Source organism: Athene noctua, unplaced genomic scaffold (assembly GCF_965140245.1).
Source record: "Athene noctua unplaced genomic scaffold, bAthNoc1.hap1.1 HAP1_HAP1_scaffold_307, whole genome shotgun sequence".
Classification (NCBI taxonomy): Eukaryota; Metazoa; Chordata; class Aves; order Strigiformes; family Strigidae; genus Athene; species Athene noctua.
The window spans coordinates 74,191-83,945 of record NW_027437768.1 but is presented as its reverse complement, the minus strand read 5'-3'; the positions used below and the strand labels follow the sequence as shown (position 1 = coordinate 83,945).

Sequence of the window (9,755 nt, the reverse complement as noted above, 5' to 3'; positions counted from 1 at the left end):
CAATCAGGAGCTGCTCCGCTCCAGCGGCCATGGAGCCCGATCTTCACTGGGGGGGACACCTGCCACAGCCTGCGCTTCCATACTTGCACGTGCTGATTAGCGCTGGCTCAGGGAACGGCCGGATCAGCTCCGGCCGAGGGACCTCTGACTCTTCTGCCACAGCCACGGCGGCTCTTTTTCTGCCAAAAGGTGGTTTGGGTTTGGAGTCCTGAGAGCTGGGATTTGTGAGTGCAAAGTCTCAGGAAAAGGGGGGAGCTGCTGCCTCCTGCCTGCCCGCAGTTGGGGCTCAGAGCTGTGAGGGGCCTCGCACAGGATTGTGCCCAAGGACCTCATGTTTGCAGCTCTGACGGGTCCATCCCGGGGAGGGCAGAGAAACCAGCAGACACCTGGGGAAGCCCCGCAGGGACTCTCCCCCAAACAACGCACTGGCACGGGCAGTCGGTCCTCTGGGAATCGGTGCGTACGTGTCGGAAATGACAGGAATATTCGCTGCTTTGCTGTGACAGGAGAAGCGTGCCCTTGTCTTTCGGCACGGCCCTTGGGTGGAACGATCCCCCCAGCACCCAGCGCTGCAGCACAGCCTGCCTGCCTTCTACAGCTTCCAGCTGAGCCTTCGGCGGTTCTTGTGAGGCCAAACTGACGGTAACAGCGAGTGCGCCCAGCGCTGCCAGGAAGAATTCCTGCCTGACAGTAAAGACCTTTACTGTTGAGCGAATGTGTTCCAGGTGAAAAGAGGCAAAGACCCGACGTGTGCGGTCCCCCTGTTCCTGCAGTGGGTGCCCCGCAGCCCCCGGGCTCTGGAGGGGGCAGGAGGCAGGAGCAGGGTGCAGGCAGGCACAGTCCCTGCCTGCTCTGGCAGGAGCAGCTCTGGGCCGAGCAAACGTCCCTGTCACGGTGCCTACGGACACGGGGCCGGACAGAGGTGACCAAGCCCGGGGGAGCTCGGAGCCAGGACCTGGGGGAGACCCGGCAGAGGCGGGGGGTCAGCAAGGGACCCAAAGGGGAGGTTTGGCAAAGGGGACAGGGGAGGGCGCGCATCAAGGGCTGGGTGGAAGGACCACGGCACCAGGAATGGAGGAAAGATAATTCTTTTATTGTTCAGGTGGGGTTGCCCCAGGGAGGTTCCTGTCCTACACCCCCAACTGCTGTCTCCGGGGTGCCCGTTGCTCCTCTGGAACCAGCGTTGTTGTCATCCTTGGGGGACTGGGCGGGTCCCCGGCACTTCTGCGCCGCCAGCTCCGCCATGGCACCGGGGCAGGGCTGCTCGCTGAGAGGGAGCTCGGGGACGATGTCCGGGGTAGCGGGCACAGGCGCTCGGTTCCTTCACACTGGCACTGCAGGGGAGGGAGGTGAACCTGCTGCACCGCGGCCCCTCCGGCGGGACGGGCAGGGCTGCCCGGCGCGGGCAGGGCACGGGCTGAGGGTCTGGGGCAGGATCTGGGGTCTCTGCCAGCACCCACCATTTCTTCAATGTGGGTTTGGTCTTCTCCAGTTCTTCTCCCTTCTGCCTTGAGCTCTGCAGGACACCAAGAGCTGAGTGAGACAGAGGCAGCTCCCAGACCCACACCGTACACCCCACAACCCCCCACAGCATCCCCAACCCCCCCACACCACATCAGCCCCACAGCCCCCCAACACCTCCCCACGCCATCCCACCCCCCGGCACAGCACAGTGCAGCCGTCACATACCCAGAGCCACTCGACCATCAACACGCCGACGAACAGGAGGGGCGGCAGGAGGAGCATGAACAGTGGGAAGATGTCTGCCGAGGTGAGGCTGTTGGAACCCTCCATGGCTGTGGGCCCAGGGCGGCGATGAAGAATTCCTGCCCGACAGTAAAGACCTTTCCTTGTTGGAGAACGGCTTGCAGAGAGCAAGGCCGTGGGTCTCTGCAGGAGCTGATTGCAGCCATCTGAGGTAAACAAAGGAAACAACCCAGGGTACAGTTATGCTTACAAAGGACTGTTATGTTAACAGAGAGAAACTGAGGTACACAGTGGCCTTGATGGTAAAAACAACCTTGGGAAAAAAGGCAGGCCAGAAGAGGGACGATGTTGTGAAATATCTGAAATGTCACAAGGGGCTGGGATATTATAATGTAGCCTGTTACATGCATCCAACAGATTTGTGAGTAGTGTGCACGATTATTGTAGAGTGCTTATATAAGGGGTGATCTCTTTCAATAAAGTTGAAGCTTGCTCTAGCATTCACATTGAATCGGCTGCTTGCTTCCTCCGCCCGTGGGGACAAGGCACTGCCCGGCGACCACCAGTTTCAGGCCAAAGCCCTCCCGGCCAACACGGTGGCAGAGGCGCAAGGAGCCCCGCGCCAGAAAAGGTGGGACTGGGGGGAGCGTGGGCAGGGGGAGCCCAGCACGGGAGGACGGGGACGGGTCTGGGCTGTCTGGTGCAGCTGTCACAGCTGCGGTGCTGGGGACGTTTCTGTGGGACGGGATGGCAGCGGGGTCTGGGGGCGCCGGGCTGACGGTGAGGGGTGCGACGGCCCCGCGCTGAGTTTTGGTGTGAGGTTACACAGGGGCTGCGCCCGCCTGCCCCAATATAAAAGGCCGCGGCCGCACTGGGCCAGCAGCCACGGCCTGTGGCAACGGGCTCACCCCGGCCGAGATGCTCTGGCTACTGATGCTCACGGAGATGAGCTTCCTGCTCGGCGCCGTGTTGGCGGCCCAACGGCTGTGGGTATGTGACGGCTGCACCGCGCTGTGGTGGGGAGTGGGATGGGGTGGGTGGGGTGAGGGGCTGTGGGGGTGATGTGGCCTGGGAGCTGCTCCCGTCTCACCCAGCTCTTGGTGTCCTGCAGAGCTCAAGGCAGAAGGGAGAAGAGCTGGAGAAGAGCAAACCGACCCTGCAGAAATGGCGAGTGCTGGAAGAGGCCCCAGATCCTGCCCCAGACCCTCAGCCCGTGCCCTGCCCGTCCCGCCGGAGGGGCCGCGGTGCAGCAGGTTCACCTCCCTCTCTCCTCCCCTGCAGTGCCAGCGCGACGTTGCCGAGCACAGAGCGCCTCTGCCCGCTACGCCGGTCATCATCGCTGAGCTCCCTCCCGATGAGCAGCTCCAGTCCCGTGGACACCGTCTGCTCCTTCCTGGAGTCCTGCCCTGCTGCCATGGCAGAGCTGGCAGCACAAGCGTGCTCGGGACATGCCCAGTCCCCCAAGGATGATCAGGTGCTGGTGAAGAACCTGGGACCAGCCCTGGGCCCCCCACTGGAGAGGTCAGCTGGGACCAGTCAAGAGCAGGTCCCTGGCAATGAGGGCTACAACGCGCAGACACCCAGGGATGTGGAGCTGGACCCCAACAGTCACCACACCGGCCAGTGGATGCTGTTGGTCACAATATGGCTCAAGGCCAATGGAGTGGAGCTGCCTGTGCCGTACAGGGACAGCGACAAGGCTGAGTATGGAGAGGAGAGAAGGATTCCAAACATGGAATCCCTGAAGATAGACAGGAGCAGCCCCATAAACTTGGACGTGAGCGGCCCCATGATGTCGGGCAGCAGCCCCCCCCGTGACCATGGGCAGCACCATCTGGGCGGCGTCGGGCGGGAGCAGCCCAGTGGAGCCCAGTCCCCAGCAGCGGGTGCCCACGGGCAGGATGCGTGCCTGGGCGGCCCGGGGGCTGTGCAAGGGGGGCCGTGCCCTGCGGGAGTCCCGTGCCCAGCTCTGCAGGCGTGTCATGCCTGGTGCAAACGGGACCGGCAGTGCTGCTGCAGGTGCTCCCGCAAGCCCCTGAGGCAAAACTGTAACTGATTCCAAGGGGCAGCCTGGAGAGAGCACCCACCTGAAAAATAAACTATCTTAAAATATCTTTCCTCCATCCCTGGTGCCGTGGTTCTTCCACACAGCCCTTGATGCGCGCCCTCCCCTGTCCCCTTTGCCAAACCTCCCCTTTGGGTCCCTTGCTGACCCCCCGCCTCTGCCGGGTCTCCCCCAGGTCCTGGCTCCGGGACGGGGACGTTTGCTCGGCCCAGAGCTGCTCCTGCCAGAGCAGGCAGGGACTGTGCCTGCCTGCACCCTGCTCCTGCCTCCTGCCCCCTCCAGAGCCCGGGGGCTGCGGGGCACCCACTGCAGGAACAGGGGGACCGCACACGTCGGGTCTTTGCCTCTTTTCTGAAATTCTGACACCTGGAGTCGGTCTCTGAGCCTGTGCTGGGGTCAGGACTGGCTGCCAGCTCGGGGTGCAGGACGTGGAACTGGCACACAGCACCTGGTTCCTTCATGAAATTCCCACTGGAAAACCATCAGAGCAAGGGACACCGGTCTTGCTACAGCCAGCCTCCCATAAACTGTTCCTGCAGCGCCCTCCAAAGGCAGCAGGAACAAGGACTCTGTTTGCTAGCTGGTCTGAGTCCTGGGGACAGGGCTGAAGGAAGGAGCCGGTCCCTTGGGGACTCCTCCAGTGAAGCAGGACAGGTTTCCCCCAGGGAGGCACACGGAGTGGATCAGACAACAACCGAGGCTGGAACGGTTTGGGGAAATCGCTGGCTCCCGCTCACAGCAGGATTAACTGCAACATCAGAGCAGGTCACACAGGGCCTTCTCCAGGCGTGTGCTGAGTATCTCCAGGGAGGAAGGTCTCTACAACACCCTGCCCTAGCACCTGACCACTCTCACTGCAAAAACCTGAATACCTCATCTCTCAAATGAGCACGGGCAGGAGGAGATCAGAAAGCAGACAGTGTGTAGTACTGCAGTGGCACCTGGGGAAGCTGCCAGCCTTGACCTGCAGAGCTCTGTGAAGATCCCACGGGGGCAGGTGTCGGAGACGACTTGTAACCCCCGAAACAAGGACTGAGAGAAGCAGCCGGAGGGTAAACTTGGTAAAGACAAGGGATGGGGGGGGCAGGGGCCCTCCGAGCCTTTCCAAGAAATGTCTCCAGCACTCCCAAGTAACAAAACTAGAGACACGGGGTGGGTACTGTGGAGTCTGGATAACGCAGGCTTGGTGCTCGAGGTCAGCACTTGCTCATCTCTTGTGTGACTCGTGGGAGAAAACTCGCCTGGACAGCACAGGATGCGGCTGGAGGAGGGAGCCCTGAGGAGACAGGACGGTTCTGCTCTGGGGCATCCTGTAAAGTTTTGTTACTGATTTTATTATCAACTGAAATTAAATTGTGTTTGATTTTAATATAAGTATAGAATTAAGGGATATTTTAGTAAAATAATTAAATAAATTAGTTAAATAAATTAGTTAAATTATTGGTTAAATAAATTAGTTAAATAGTTAATAATTTCTTGGAAGTTGTATGCTTATGTATGAAGACTTAATGAATATGGATGAGTAAGTTCTAGATAAGGTGTGTGATTCTGGTGCCTGGCACGTGTTGTTGGTGAGAGCGCTCCCCTACACGTCCGGCCGTCAGTAAAGAAGTGTCTGCTTATCTGCATCACACTGGAGTCGAGAAGTTATTTTTATCCCGGATTTCGGTGACAGTTTCAAGGGGCATCTGTCCCGTGAGCGATCTTTGCTTCATTATCCACAAAACGTGTATTAAAGTTGACATCCCTGAATATGCTAATAAAGACTAACGAGATCATGCTAATTACAGCACCCCACGAAGCGCCTTGCCCCTCCCCACACCTATGACACGTGATATGTAGATCAATCTGGGGGAAGGACCCGAGGAAAGCGTGTATAAATGGGGGGGGGGGCAAGGATAACGGTGATGAGCAAGTGAAGAAGTGAAGTGAAGCAGGTGGATGCATCCCTGAACCCTCCTTGGCAGAACCAGCGCAGGAACCTGGACTGGTGATCTCTCTCCCTCTCTTCCCATCTCTCTCTCTCTTCTTCTCTTTTCCCCCTTGTTATCATTAAGGGACGCAAGGCGTATCATATCCCTTGCCATAATTTGTTCTTCACTTAGTCAGTTATTGTGTATCCAGTCAACACACTGTGGGAAATGAAGAAATGTTTATGTCTGCACTTTGAGACTTGTCTCACCAATCTCTGCTCCGTTGGGGATTTATGAATCTACGTCACTTGTCTCCCTCTTCGGAGCAGGACGTGACAGCAGGTGGGACCTGGAGGTGCCTAGATTTTCCTTCTGAACAGCACAGCCCTAACTGCCAAGTGTTTCTGGATGACCAGCATTAGGATGTCCTCAGAAAGCTGCACCAACATCCTTCCCAGCAGCGCCGACCCGCGGTGCAGTCTCTTACCTCTGCAGCTTCAGCTCTGCCTCCTCTGCCCTCCTCTGTGTTTCCCTCAAGTCAGCGGCCACCCGGGTATTTGTCACCATCTGCGTGCCATCAAAGAGCAGCTTGGCCAGCCTCTGTGAAGGAAGCGGCACACATTTCACACCCAAAGACCTGCGTTCTGGAGGGAGGGATGCTGCAGGAACCCTGCCTGCCCAGGGTCTGGCTCCTGTCCCCATGCTGAGGTGCCTGTGTGGAGCCCTAAGCTCTGTCTTCCTGCTACGGCAGGATCGATGAGCACCCGCGGGCCTCCCTCTCCTGGAAAGCCCCGCAGGCCATCAGCGCCAAGAGGAACACGCTCAGAGCACCCCCCTCTCTCACTTCCCCCGTGCGTGCAGATGCGGTTAGGCACGGCGGGGTTTTGGTTTGGATGCTTGGCGTCACTCCTACGCCCTTACAATCCACGGGAAATCCTACCCCTAGGATCCAGCCCCCAAATCCCCCACCACCCAGTCCTGAGGAGTTCCTGTCCCTGCTGCTTCTCACATAAATGCTGCTGTGTGACACTAAGCACTGTACAAAGCTAAAAGAAGGGTAAAGCCAAATATCAGGGACCCAAGAGGATCTTCCCCTCCTACCGCCACACCTGCCTGCACTCCTCAATGTGCTTGTGGCTCTTCCTCTGCTCTTCCTCCTCCTCCTCCTCCTCAGGCACTTTTGGCTCCACATCTTCTCCAAGGGCCTCCCTGGGGCAGAAGAGGGAATAAGACTGAACATTTTACACCACATCATGCTCGGGGACGCCCTTGAATCCGGCATCCCAACCCAGACTGCATGGTTCAGCGCAGCACACTCTGCTCTCTCTTCCCCTCAGCAGGCTTAGTCCCAGGCCAGCAGGTCCCTGCAGATGCAGAAAGGAGGCAGGAAAGGTGGGGACAGCCGCCCAGAGGGAAAACAGCGTCCAGGCTTCTTTTTCTACATCTGGGACTGCAGCCCAAGGCTAGTTACTGCTTCAGCACAAGGCTGGGGAGGCTCAGCCTCTGTTTGCTTTCCAGGTGGGGATGGGGCAGGCATGGGGCAGAGGCTGTCAGGGGGCAGCCCTTAGGTGGCTGGGGGGGACCCCGGCTTGGCCATGAAGACAGCCAGCTTCTGTCCGGAGCCATTCCAGCATTGGCACTGATCCCATGGCCCAATATCCCCCAGGCTGGAGGGGCCTCTAAGGCTTGGGAGAGGCCCCCACTTCAGTCCTGCTTCGGGGAAAGGTGTGTGCCATGGCTGGTGAGCCCCAGGTCTGGGAACAGCAGCCTGCTCCAGGATGCCACTAGTCTGATGCAGATTTTGTCCAGGGGGGCAGCGGGTCCATGGCAGGGGAATCTCTTGGGGAAGGGGGTATTGCTGCCTCAGTGCTGTGCCTCGGACAGGGCGGGGATGTCCTTGCCTTTGGGATGAGCAGACATCGGGAGGTCCCCGTGCTCCTAATATCTGGCAGAGAACGGGGAGCGTCTCTGGCTTGGGATTCAGGGGAGCGCCAAGGCCAGTTTGGGGAGAGATCCCGGGTCCCGTGAAGGCTGGCAAGGCCACATCGGGTGGCTGCCCCCCGCCAGTTTTTGGTAGGGGTCCTGGCCCCAGTGCCGTTGTGGGACAGGGGATATTCTGACACCTGGAGTCGGTCTCTGAGCCTGTGCTGGCCCGGGCTGGGGTCAGGACTGGCTGCCAGCTCGGGGCGCAGGATGTGGAACCGGCCCCGGCCTGGGGGTGGGGGCATCAAGCCCGGCACCGTTCTGGGGAGGGGAGATCATCTGTGACCTGAACCGGGCTGTGGGGAGAAGGTGAGGGACTTGGTGCCGGTCCGGGGCAGGGAGGGGCCTGGACCCGGCTCCGATCTGGGCGGCGGGGGCGGCTGGGGGTCAGGCCCACGCAGCCGGGGCACCGGGGACGAGCGCCGCTTCTCGCCGGGGCTCGGCATCGAGGAGGGCGGCGACGCGAGGGCGGCGGGCGGCGACGCGCTCCTCGGCGCCGGGGTCGGGGCCGCGGGGGCTGAGGGCCGGGGCCGGGCCCCGCCGAGCCGCCTCCGCGCCGGCTCCCCGCCTCACGCGGCCCCGCAGACACAGCGCATGCGCGGCGCGGCCGGACCGGCCCCGGCGGCGCCGGGCAAACGGCGGCGCCGGGCAAACGGCGGCGCCGGGCAAACGGCGGCGCCGGGCAAACGGCGGCGCCGGGCAAACGGCGGCGCCGGGCAAACGGCGGCGCCGGGCAAACGGCGGCGCCGGGCAAACGGCGGCGCCCGGCAAACGGCGGCGCCGGGCAAACGGCGGCGCCCGTTCCCGCTCCCGCGCCGGGCGGCGGCGGCCGCGAGGGGCGGGCGCGAGCGCGGGGCTCGGGCCGGGCTGCGGGGCAGCGACGGCCGCGGGGCCCCGTGTCCTCTGCGCCGCCGGGCCGGGCCGCGCCGCCGCCTGGTGCCGCCCGCACACACGGGCGGCAGCGATCGGGGCTTCTCCGACAGCCCGCTCGAGCCCGGCCGCCGGGGGGTGAACGCGCAGCCGGAGCCCGGCGGCCCCGACCTCGTGCTGCTCCCCGCGCCGGGGGAAGGGCCTTCCCCGGGGTGAGGAGTGGGGGGGTTCGGGTTGAGCCCGCGGCGGCCTCAGCGGGAGGAGCGCGGGCCTTACGGCTGCTCTCAATTAGACAGCCCCCCACCAAAATAATGACAAATTACGACGAGCGCAGGAAACTAGCTCTCCGTAAATTGCAGGTTCGAATGTCTGTGCGCGGAGAACAGAACAGCTTTCCAGGGTTCAACGGCACCCCAGAACGCAGAACAAAGAACTCTGTGGGGTTTAACGGCCACCCCAAACGCTTGATCACTCACCTGACAAGCGAGGGCTCTCCACCTCGAGGACCTGCTCAGGGCAGCGCCCCGACCCAGATCACCTGGAGGAGCTTCCTTGGGCGACGTCCCGACCCCAGGGGAGAGTCCTCGACCGACGGCGGCGAGCTGCTCCAGGGGAGGAGCTCAAAATGGCTGCCCGAGGGGAGGAGCTCAAAATGGCTGCCCGAGGGGAGGAGCTCAAAATGGCTGCCCCAGGGCTCCTTTGACACCCAGCCCCAATCTGACCTGTGCCCCGTAGCGGCTCCCGTTGGCCAAAGGCCCCAACTGCCGGGAAGCCCCGAGAGCAAAGGCAATCAGGAGCTGCTCCGCTCCAGCGGCCATGGAGCCCGATCTTCACTGGGGGGGACACCTGCCACAGCCTGCGCTTCCATACTTGCACGTGCTGATTAGCGCTGGCTCAGGGAACGGCCGGATCAGCTCCGGCCGAGGGACCTCTGACTCTTCTGCCACAGCCACGGCGGCTCTTTTTCTGCCAAAAGGTGGTTTGGGTTTGGAGTCCTGAGAGCTGGGATTTGTGAGTGCAAAGTCTCAGGAAAAGGGGGGAGCTGCTGCCTCCTGCCTGCCCGCAGTTGGGGCTCAGAGCTGTGAGGGGCCTCACACAGGATTGTGCCCAAGGACCTCATGTTTGCAGCTCTGACGGGTCCATCCCGGGGAGGGCAGAGAAACCAGCAGACACCTGGGGAAGCCCCGCAGGGACTCTCCCCCAAACAACGCACTGGC

At 61.6% G+C, this 9,755-nt stretch overlaps 1 long non-coding RNA gene across 2 annotated transcripts; it reads right to left on the bottom strand.

Moving 5' to 3' along the window:
• Positions 1-1,347: 1,347 nt before the first annotated feature.
• On the bottom strand, positions 1,348-9,149 carry LOC141955555 (uncharacterized). Of its 2 annotated transcripts, none has more exons than XR_012632624.1 (5): positions 9,015-9,149; positions 6,795-6,894; positions 6,173-6,285; positions 1,690-1,913; positions 1,348-1,516 (listed from the first exon to the last, which is right to left on the bottom strand). It is a non-coding gene; the product is annotated as an uncharacterized LOC141955555 (long non-coding RNA). The 2 variants fall into 2 exon arrangements; XR_012632625.1 differs by having other exon boundaries at positions 6,799-6,894.
• Positions 9,150-9,755: the final 606 nt, after the last annotated feature.